General features: G+C 38.4%; 1 protein-coding gene across 1 annotated transcript in view; it reads right to left on the bottom strand.

The window, feature by feature from the left end:
• Positions 1 to 12,417, bottom strand: part of LOC144638799 (protein patched homolog 1-like) — a 53,571-nt gene that overhangs the window by 28,518 nt on the left and 12,636 nt on the right. The window lies entirely within an intron of this gene.

Here is a 12,417-nt window from a genome sequence, read left to right as displayed (position 1 = left end):
CTAAGCTTTCTGCAGATGTTTACACACACAAGCTCTCTGTCAAGATTGATCAGTGCTTGCTGGAAATTTTTTTTTTTTTTGGGGGGGGGGATTTTTATTTCTTCATTTTTTCTGGGCAGGAGGGGGGCAGTTGATCTCTCCCTTGATTTATAATGGTCCACCCCTGAATTACAAAATGTACTGGTTAATACATTTCCGCTTTCAGTACACAAAGTCATGTGTCACTTCAAATCTTTACCAAACCTTAGCAATGTTCCAAATGTTTGGCAATAAACTGTTATTTAAACAAATATCAAGCCTTGCTTGCATTTTTTGAAACCCTGGCAATCTTGTAATGCTAACATAAATAGTACTGGCATGTAAACTCTTAAGTCACAGGCGAATGATGTTGGTCCAGATAAGGGTGGACAATTAGAATTTAGGGGGATTGGTTGGAGCGGGGGGTAAATATATCAAGCCTGAGTTTTCTGCATGTTCATACACACACACAAGCTCTTTACTGAAATTGATCAGTGCTTGCAGAATATTTTTAGTTAATTTTTCTTGGTACATTTTTTTGGGTGGGGAGGGGAGGGAAGGGGGCTAACGACACCCTCTCCCGTAATTTATAATGGTCCACCCCTGAATTACAAAATGTACTGGTGAGCACATACCTGCTCTAAGTACACAAAATGACGTATAACAGTTACCACTTTAAATCTTTAATAAACATTTTATGACGTTTCATATGACTGGCAATAAACTGTTATTTAAACTACCGGTAATATTAAGCCTTGCTTGTATTTTTTTCAAACCCTTGGCAATCTTGTTATGCAGACAAAAATAACTATGCAGCAACACCATATGACTGGCAATGGACTGGCAAGTAAACCCTCAAGTCAAATGTGGGTGATGTTGGTCTAGATAAGGGTGGACAATATTATAATTTAGGAGGATTGGGAATGGGGGGGGGGGGAGGGGGGTAAATGTATCAAGCCTGAGTTTCTGCATGTTCATATACACACAAGCTCTGTTGGGAACCAACAGTGCTTGTAGGAAATGTTTTTTTGGGGTGGTGGGGGGTGACCTCTCCTTTCGTTTCAAAATGCATGGAATTCAAGGGTTTCATCAAGGGCCAGGCAAAGGGCAAATTGACTGGCTGTGAACAGGGCTTTGCCCAGCTGTTTTCAAAAGCTGACCCATCTTCAGTTTACCAAATAGGGAATTGAAGGACCTTGCTGATTCTTTGGCCGGGCATCAAACCCTGGTGCCCACCTGCTCCAAACCTTAAAGATGAATTCCCTGGGAATTACAGAATGTATTGGCAAGCACACTTCAGATCTTTACGAAACCTTAGCAATGTTTTTCTAGAGTTCCATATGACTGGCGACAAACTGTTATTTACATTAATGTCAAGCATTGCTTACAGTTTTCCGAACCCCAGCAATCTCATTATATGCAGACTAAATAATTCTGCAGCAACATAAACTAACATCATACGTTGCTTACACTCTTCCAAACCCTTGGCAATCTCGTAATGCAGACAGAAATAACTCTGCAGCAACATCGTATGACTGGTAATGGACTGGCAAGTTAACTCTTAAGTCACAGGTGGATGATGTTGGTCTGCATCTACAGTTTTCTTCACAACCATGTATGAAGGATACATTAATTTTCTTTGGGAACCCCAGAGGTGGCACTTTGTTTGTACCAGTGATAAATTTCATGACATCCTTTACAGAAAGTCCCTGCTCCTTTGGTTCTGAACAAAATAAATACCAAATATTAAAATGTAAACCAAATTAGTTGAAACTCATCCATGTTCTATTGGAAATTAGTAGATTTCTACTAGTACACTAATGCAAATGCTTCAATGTGATTGGCTGAGCTATTGAACACTATCAGCCATTATTAGTGTGCAGTTGCCGCAGGTCATCCACAAAATGCGACATTTTTATTGTTTTTCCGACGTTTTGGAAGGAAGTTTCAATGTTAATGGATAATAAAATTCCGGAGAAGACTAAAAGAAAGACTTTAGCGGTTTCTTGACTTTAAAAAGTTACTCAAAAAAGTTTTATACGGGAGGCTCCGCCCCAAGTTCTAACCCCTAACCCTTTTATATACCATTCTTGACAGAAATTGTACCCCTTTTGTGTACCTTTAACTGAAAAAAGGTACCCCTTTCATATACCTAAGAGACATATATGGCGTGGACTTAAAAATTAATATGACGTTTTCTTGTCATTTTTATGTAGCGCTTAATAAATTAAAATAATACAGCCATAAATTGCGTTTGTTCGAAATATTTCAATTAAAGGCCTTTTTAAATAGCCAAATGACAGATTTCCATACCCTTTCATATACTTAAACTCGTGAAATCCCTACCCTTTTAAATACCTGAAGCCAGAAAAAGGTACCCCTTTCGGGCGGACCCTCCCCGTATAGGCCATTATAGGGAGTACCCCCCCCCCGCCCCCGGGAAAGGGGGCTTTGTCACAGATTTTATCAGATTTTTCAACAGCCAAAATTTATATTTGTGGTATAGGAAGCCTAAAAATAAATGAATGACAGATTTCCATACCCTTTCATATACTTAAACTCGTGAAATCCCTACCCTTTTAAGTACCTGAAGCCAGAAAAAGGTACCCCTTTCGGGCGGACCCTCCCCGTATAGGCCATTATAGGGAGTACCCCCCCCCCCCCCGCCCCCGGGAAAGGGGCTTTGTCACAGATTTTATCAGATTTTTCAACAGCCAAAATTTATATTTTTGGTATAGGAAGCCTAAAAATAATGGGCCATTTTTATAAACAATTGCTACATGTATATTAGAGCGCTAAAACTGTTGACAAGCATCTTTGGCTGGGGATGGCTTATTGGATGGAAATGGATTGCAACTTGAAAAATTAAGGTTAAACTTTTCAAGTTGTTTCCGAGCGCCGTAAAAAAAAAAATCAATATTTATAGCCTTAGTTTGATTTCTATCCGCAAATTAAGGTCATGTCTTCGTTTAGATGTTCAAAGATGATGTTTTTAGTGGGCTAAGTTGCCTACCACTAGCTAATTTTAGAACAGTTTAGATCAAAAATCTACAAAATTCCTGTGATGTAGCCCCTTTAAAATTGAAGTGGCATGAATTTAAATACAGTTTTAACGTACAAGCTATGTATAGCATAAGTTATACTAAGTGCTGACCTTCATAGTGCAGAGAAGTGATGAAATCTGCAAAATATTTGAATGCATTTACTTCCAGTTCCTTCATCCTTGTGCCATCATCACTGAAGTCAGGGATCATAAGCTGCATCAACTCATCACAGGTAACATCGCTCCATCCCTCTGGTGTAAACACACTTGCCAACAGTGAACTGTGCTTTCTCATCGCATCAAGGACTCCAAAAAGACTTAATCCTTGGGCCATTTGTTCAATCATTGCAATCTTAGGCTCCAGAAAGCTCTTTAGCAACAGAGACCTACACATAAATAAATATGTCTGTTTATTTGCACATAATGTTATGCATGGTTTATTCATCATGTTTTTTTTAATCCATCAACAGCAGGGGGTTTGAACTTAACCAGTGGACAAAAATGATTGATATTTTAATATTGGTCTTGTAAGAAGAAAACTTGGTTTTAAAAGAGCAAAAGCACCCAGGCTTAAATGAAGTTGACATAAATTATGGCTAAAACATTTATTTGTTATAGTACAGTAAGAAACAATTTTTCATAATGAAAAAGTAATTAGTTAGGGACTGTTCATTTTTTATGAGAAAGGGGGGGCTGGTGGGATTTGAGGGGGGTCATGCAAAAAAATATGGCTTCATAGCAGGGGCCAAGCAAAAAAATATGTTCAGTAAGGAGGGGGCACTAAAATTAATTATACTTTTAAGTGCTGCAATGAGGGCTTCTGAAACAGTTAAAAATCTTGCCAGAATGCCCAAAATAACATTCCTGAGGTTCTGAAAATTTAAATTTTCCCACAGGAGCATGCCCCCGGACCCCCCTACTTTGTTATGAACTCAACCCAATAGCTTATTGGTTACTAATACAGTCAACCCATACTAACAAACGGTATCCACGATAAACAGTCCAGGCAATGTCAGCTTTATGGGGAATGAAGTTTGTCTATTATTATGAATGAACAACTGATACATTCTTTAGACATAAGTCTTGAAAATTTTAATTTCACTTCATTATTTTTTTTTGGGGGGGGGGGTCATAAAAACAATTGGATTTTGAGGAGGGGGGCAGGTAAAAATGTCTGATGAAGAAGGGGGGGCCATTATATATAACAATGACTATCTATCAAATCCCACCAGCCCCCCCCCTACCCCATAAAAAATGAACGGTCCCTTATGTACCTCCAGCTACTCCTATAAATAGTTTTCTATGAATTTTACAAGTTGTCAATGTTAAGTATAGCTGCTCTACACTGTTTTTAAAATATATTATAAGGTACATGTAATTCAACTCACTTCAGTACAGCTGGCCTGGACTTCAATTTTTCGCGACTTGGAACGCCTCTGTAGCCAATTAACGTTAGCACCTCCAGTGAAGCGTCCTCTTGGAGGAAATTTTGCAGCTCTTCATCTGATGACACTTCATTCAGCTTCAACAGACAAAAAAACATTCCTCATTTATAACAGGTCTGCATGAGCATTTATAAAACAAAAAATACTTACAGCACTACTAGTTTTGTTACCTGATGTTGAAATTTCTGAATTTTCTCATCCTTGATGACTCGGCTTTTAAGATCAAGGTCTTTCATTCCATGGCAAATGTAATGGAAGACCCATGGAGCTAGAAATCCAGGTCCTGGCCCACCTTGAACTATTGAGGTTGCAAAAATTTCCCCTACAGTTTTAAATGCCCCATTGGCCAATGCCATAGTACTTTCAACTGGTACATAGCCATCATCATCTTCTATGAAAAGGCGTGTCTTGATGGCCTCTATGATTTCTGTAAGTATAGAAAGATTTCATTACGCGTTTATTACAGAGGAAAAAAGAAACAGACTAGGGAAATCAGATACATATGTTGAAGGGAATTTCACAAGATAAACATTTCCTGTAAATGCTGCCGAGAAACATCAAGAAATCCCAAAACAATTTGTTTCTGCCAAAAAATAAATTTCCATTTGATTGGGAGATTTATAAGTCAAATACAAATCACAAAATGTCACTAACTGGTGACTATCTCGACCAACCACATAGCAAAAAAGCTACCTAACCTGTAAAAAACTCGCGGCCAGGCCCTCCACCATCTACAGCTGGCTCACCAACAAATTGAACACGCACACCATTCTCTGGCTTTACCCATGGTTTCTCCCTTGCTTCCATGTAATCTTCCCAGATAAACTTTCTTCTTATGAAAATAAGGGCTGCTGGTTTCTTGACAAGAGCACTGCATTTCTCAAGCAGACTTTTAGCAGACACTTCTTCACTGGTTTCAATGGGCAAACTTCTTTCAGCTGGCTCTGAATTCAATTCCTCGTTATTCTGAGGATCAATAACTATTGATTCATATAGAGAAATTTCTGGGTTTCTCATGTTCTCACAACAGATGTCAGCATGAACTTCGATTTCCGAAAGTGGGAATTGCATGTTACACGTTGGGCAGGTAGGGTGTAGGGTAGCTGATAAAGAGTGAGTAGTGCTGCTTGTGCCAGAAGAGTAGTGATGATTATCAGTCCCCTCTATATTGACTGAGCCAGTAGTTGTACTAGTCGAAGAAGAAGACGAAGAACGCCTCGCACTTGTAGGAGGTGGCCTGTATTCCAACATAGGTTTAGGATCTTCATCTTCACTGTCGTCATCACTCACACTTAGAGACTGGGTATTGCTGCCACTTCTTGGGCGCGTGCTTTCCTCTTTTTTAGACGAATCACCCTCACCGCCGTCGCTTTCATCACTTTCTTCGTCTGTTGCCCAAGCGTAGTCGGTTTCTATCGGGCTCTTGCAGCGAAGGTACACAGGACCTTGACCAGTTAGGTGCTTCAGCACCCTACCTGTTACTCCCTGTGAGATATTCGGGCTAATAATCTTGTTGCCAACTGCTCTGACAATTTCGAAACTTTTTCCTTTCAGCTTGCGTGAAAAGAATGATGCGAATGCATCGTAAATTTCTGAACTAGTCATGTCGCCGTATATCTCGAAAGCTGTAGCAACTAGCTTTCGCACATACAGCTCTTCCCGTTTGCGCCCACGAGGTACGGAAGCCATGTTTGGATTAGGTAACAAGATTATGTCTTTAATGGCAGCAACTGAAGCTGTTTTGGTCGCTTTACACTTCGGGTAAGGCTGTCGACGGCGATTACTTCTCTTCGGCTTAGCTTCTTCGCTCCATTGATTGAAAAGTGGAGCGCCGTTGGTCGCGCCGTTGTTTGTTGCAGATGATGACGTACCAGCATTTCTCCTCGTGCTCGGGAATAATCTCGACAGTGACTCATTGATGTCTCCATGATTATCTCTTTGGCTTTCTGCTCTATTTTGTTCTCTTAGTCCATCGACAAGATTTGTCAGCCTCTCCACGAGGCCCCTGTGAGAAGCCATCTTGGTATTCCTTCCCGCCTCGACTGATCGGTCCGCGCTTTGTGCAATGTGTGATGCGGAGTAGGACTGGCACGAGCGCGCTTTCCGCTCTTCCGGTGCTTATTCTCGATGTGAAAAGTTGCTTTCGCACAAACCGGAAGTGGGTTTTTCTTTTTGACTTTACGGGTCGCGAGTTTCACCTGATATGTAGACAACACTTGATATTCAATTAAAAACAAATTAAGTTTATGGCAATAAATATTGCATAGTTTTTATTTTCGTAAGAATCCAATTTCATCGGTTAAAAATGTTCGGGTTGTAGCCAGGCATGTTAAAAAGAGGGTCTGGATGGGGTTAACTGACAACTGACAAATGGCCAAACTTTTAACTGACAACTGACAAATGGCCTAAAATTTAACTGACAACTGACATTTGTTGTAGGTTTTACTGACAACTTGCAAAGGACCTGATTGCCCTTAATATCCTACAAAACACGTAGTAAATAACATTGTTTGACTCTCTTTGTCAAAAAAAAGTGTCAGACATATACGTTTTTAACTAATTCTTGACCAACCTTAGCAGCAGGGTGCTAGTGCCATGTTTCTTTAATAATTTACCTTATGCCCAGGTACGTATTTCACCTATTTCGCGCGCGCCAGCTTACACTATTGCTGCTATAAATTAAGATGCCGGCGTTAATAGAACTGTGAATACGGTTCAGGTGCTCAAAAATCACTTTGATGTACTCCTTGACCCGAAGGAATTGGCAAGCAAATAAGAGACTTTGGAGATTTCGATTGGCACCGACCGGGCGTTAAACAGCGGTAAAGCAACGACTTCGAGCTACTGCACTCATTAAAATTACATGCAGAGGACCAGTAGAAGCTGCAGAATGATACAGGTAGCGAAATTAACATTGTGTATTCTTGGTGCTTTTGAATTTGGTATTATTGGTATAAATATAAAGCATGACAGGTAGTCCAGAATAATAAGTTAATAAATAATAATAAATTATCTTTCCTTGGACACGGTATTTTATAAAGCCCGGGTATAAAGCTAGAAACCGTTTGAAAGTGTTGATTTCTTGTGGAGGGAGAAAAAGTAGAGAACCCGGAGAAAAACCATTTGAGCAAGAACGACAACCAAAAACAAACTCAACCTACATATGAGGCCAGCTCAGGGAATCAAACGCGGGCCACGTTGGTGGGAGGCGAGCACTCTCACCACTGCGAACCACTGCGCCATCCCTGCCCCTCCTCTCCAGAAAGATTACAGGGAACGGCTTCGCGTTCAGAAAACATATGCTCGTTTTTGTTTTGCTATAATGTGCAATGCGATATACTTGAAAATAGTACACTGTATAGGATATAGTAAATCACACGACCTTTTTGTACAACTCGTGCTTATTACAGTAAAATAGTCACAAGTAATTCTTTTTAAGGTCTTAAAAATACACGTGCCTTATTTTTTTATTTCTATTGTTTCGTACTGTGAATCATTCGGGAACGGTAAACTTAACAACTCCTCGGTTCCTCTCTAGACTACTTTGGGTGTAAACTTCATGATCAGTAAAATAAACATTCATAAGACTTCACGCCAACATTGTAAATCTTCGAATGACATCGAGTCAACTTCGGAAATCTTCGGAAGACTTCGCGCCAACTTCGGAATACGTTGTCTCAACTTCGGAAAGAAGAGTGATAGGTAGAGCTCTCGTCCAATCACAATCAAGTTATTTTGTTGAGTGTACTATTATAATGATATCATTACGGTGGCCCTGCGCATAACTAAATTAAATTTTGAAGCTTTGCGGTGGTGCGAACTACCGAGCATACTTGCTTCTGGGTTATCGTTATACGCCACATTTCAGTAGAAGTAGCATTTGTTAATTAAGAACGTATTTAGAAATTTAAAAGGCTTCTTGCAATGATTTCAACATCAAAATTTGGAAAAAAATTAAGTTTTAATGTTATCAATATCACAATCAATGATACGATTCACATTATTTGTGCCTTTTTCCGACTTTTTTGCTAAATATTGGGTAAAAAAAATAATTAAGCTACATGATTAATTTTTAACAGTCAATTAACCGACAACTGACAAATGGCCTTAGATTTAACTGACAACTGACAAATGGCCAAAATTTTAACTGACAACTGACATTTGTACACCCCCATCCAGGCCCTCTAAAAATTAAGAATGAAAAAAGGTTGACACAGTGGCTAAAAATATTGTTTTTGGACGTTTCGGCCACTACTGTTGCCTTTTTCAGCAAGATAAAAATGCAAATGTTCAACGGCGTCCTGTTAAAATATGTAACGAATGTGTGAAAACTAAATGAACTTTCCGAGTGCAACAAAAGTCTTTAGAGCATTCTTAATGAGTCTATAAATTAATGCTTAATGCTATTGTAAACGTTTGGTAGCGCTTTGTGTTCGTTTATAGCGTTCCTATCTCGCACAGAATGCCAAGCTTCAAGAATTAGTCGTTGTTTCCACACCGTTGACCTGTCAACAATTTCGACGCTCTCCAAATCTATTTTACTAATTTTAGTTATCTTTAAATTTCCTATTCTTACAGCGAAGATTATCACGTCATAACCTGAATTTTCTTTACTTCAGCACGTCAGTCATACACGACTCTCACGCAAGTGTATTAGCCATTTTCATAATTTCGATCTCACGAGGATATCTCTGAAAAACCTAGTACCCCTTTTGTATAATATGAGGGAAGGTTCTTTAAATATTTTCTTGTGCAATGGTTGTTGTTCTATAAAATGCCAATTTTCCATGGGTATTTGCTTCAAGTTCGGACTGTGTTTGGTACTGCTAGTTGGTATTGCGTTACAAAAGGCAAGATTTAAGTTTTGATTGGAGGGCCTACTGCCTGATTTCAAAATTAACTTCCGCGAGAGTTCTTTAGACTAGGCTTTATGGGTAACCTCTCTCGACAAAATGTGATTGGAAATGCTTGATTTTTTCCAACCTCGTTCTCAGGGCTTTTCTCTTGGTCGGAATTTCTCATCAAATTTTATTTGAGAGGAATTTGTTCTAAGCAGTCTCAGGCGTCCCACTTGATAAAACCTTTACTAAATTCTGGTGGGTGACACGTGGATTAATAAATGTACTGAAATGTATGTTTCAGTGGGCTTGTAATGTGTGCGTATGTCAAACGCTGATTAGATTGATGCGACCGCCATTTTAGTGCCCATGGCAGTTCCGTATGTAGGCAACAACTGAACGCTTGTCGTTTGATTGATTTCCATGAAATTGATCAAATGTTTACAAGCTATGTCCATTGAATTGTGCTTTGCCATGTCAAGCAGTACGCAAACTCTGTTTTCGTTTGAATGTCGATCCTTCGTCATCATCTCCATAAAAACTTAGAATAACTTTGACCACGCCCCACTTGACGCCATCACGGAGATCAACATGTGCCTGGTACGACCCTGGTACCTTCCGCATAATTATAATGTCAGTTTATATTTATATCACCTGGTAACGCAGCGGGGCAGGTAATTGCCACGAAATAGCTTTGGTGTTGGGAAAAAAACTTGTTGTTTTTATTAACAACAACAATCGTATTCAGTATAATTAATAGAATGTCACTTAACTGTTAACGTTTCATTTATCAGTTAACTACTATTTTTTTGGCCAATTGTCAGTTAACTGTTAACCCCATTAGCACCCTCCTTGAAGCGAGCAAGATTATTTTTCTTTCTGAAGATCTTGTAAGCGCTCGCTCACTGAACATCGACAGTTCGCTGTCGGTTCGCTAGCACCGTTCTTCCCAGTTAGACCAAAAATTCAAAAGCCTGGTCAATTTTCTTTCGACAGATCACCTGATTAGAACTCCAATCCTGAATTACGAAAACAAATGCGTACTTGATTCAAACAAAACACGATGAAATTCGCTTTCATTCTTGAAGACCAAACTTATACACATCTTTGAGCCCTCGCGTGTGCGTGGCGTGATCTGACATCACTTTCATGGTCTATACTCTCATCGACCATAAGTTTTGACCAATCAACGCGTAAGAATTCTCTCGGTTATGGTATAAAAAACAATAACTTATCGGACGTTTTGAGACTTTTGTCTCTTCATCAGCGTGAAAAATGCCGTTAACAGATGCACACGCAAGACCCTGGATCCAAACGGGATAAACATTGACTTTGCTTTATTGTGACAGTACAAGCCCGTGCTTATGGCTAGACGTCATTCCTCTGTTTTGCATTGCGTATCCTTACTGCGCATAAATTTACGCGTAAAAGAGCACGGTGACCTATCACTTTTTTCTCTTTTTCTGATTCCAGTAAACGCTTCCTTTCTATGCAGTGAATATAAACAAATTTCTATTGTTGAAACTTCAGTAATCAACGGAAACGTGAACTTCGCCGCTACCAGTGAAGATAAATTTGTGGTGTCGAGAGCACTGTACGTTTGGAACAAGTTGAATCGCTGTCGTGCCTTTGTCCTGAAAGAAATAGTAAATTGTTTCTTGAAGTCGATGCAGTACTTCACGTTTTGCGTCTTCCCTATTTTTTTCTGCTCCCGCAAAACGTTAACTGAAAGGTTCAAATGACACTTTTCTGGAGGCTGATATTGTAAGGAATTATGGGGTAGATTCAAAGTCCTCCAGCTCCCAAACGAATACGGGGACCCCACTTTTTTATTTTGAAATTTAGGTTCCCTTAAGATGAACAATCAATAGACAAAGTTTGGATGAAAATCTATTGTCAGTTCTATTTCAGAGGAATGACCTTAAATGAACATTACGCGCGCTCAAGTTGAAGGTATTCGTTCAGTTAGCGTCCCCTCATGGGTAAATAGTAGACGCTTAATCAACTAATCAGAGCGCGTGCTTTACTTAGGTTGTGCTACAAAAACATTATGCAACGTCTACTCACGATAGCTTTACTAGATCACCTTGCACCTGTTTATTACTTCTATCCGTATTTTTTTGCTGCACTGTTGAAGCTTGATATTTTGATCCTTCCTCCTTCTATGCCAACTAAATCCTAATTAATGCAGTGCAGTGACCGTACAATAAATACAATAATGCATAAAGCTCAATAACTTAGCACTAGGCACATGTACGCCGTGCGGACCTATTTTTTTATATTTTGCAAGAAGTTTTATATTTCGCAACAAGTTTTATATATTTTGCAAGAAGTTTTATATTTCGCAACAAGTTTTATATATTTTGCAAGAAGTTTTATATTGCGCAACAAGTTTTATATATTTTGCAAGAAGTTTTATATTTCGCAACAAGTTTTATATATTTTGCAAGAAGTTTTATATTTCGCAACAAGTTTTATATATTTTGCAAGAAGTTTTATATTGCGCAACAAGTTTTATATTTCGCAACAAGTTTTATATATTTTGCAAGAAGTTTTATATTGCGCAACAAGTTTTATATTTCGCAACAAGTTTTATATATTTCGCAACAAGTTTTATATTGCGCAACAAGTTTTATATATTTCGCAACAAGTTTTATATTTCGCTACAAGTTTTATATATTTCGCAACAAGTTTTATATTGCGCAACAAGTTTTATATTTCGCAACAAGTTTTATATATTTTGCAAGAAGTTTTATATTGCGCAACAAGTTTTATATATTTTGCAAGAAGTTTTATATTTCGCTACAAGTTTTATATATTTCGCAACAAGTTTTATATTTCGCTACAAGTTTTATATATTTCGCAACAAGTTTTATATTTCGCTACAAGTTTTATATATTTCGCAACAAGTTTTATATTTCGCAACAAGTTTTATATATTTTGCAAGAAGTTTTATATTTCGCTACAAGTTTTATATATTTCGCAACAAGTTTTATATATTTTGCAGCAAGTTTTATATATTTAAAGTAAAGTCCTATATATGACAAACAAGTATTTTTGATACAAACGGCAT

Source organism: Oculina patagonica, chromosome 14, assembly GCF_052425735.1.
Source record: "Oculina patagonica isolate OP01 chromosome 14, crgOcupat, whole genome shotgun sequence".
NCBI classification, from domain to species: domain Eukaryota; kingdom Metazoa; phylum Cnidaria; class Anthozoa; order Scleractinia; family Oculinidae; genus Oculina; species Oculina patagonica.
Note: the sequence above shows the minus strand (reverse complement) of the source record. Positions and strands in the feature narration are given on the sequence as shown.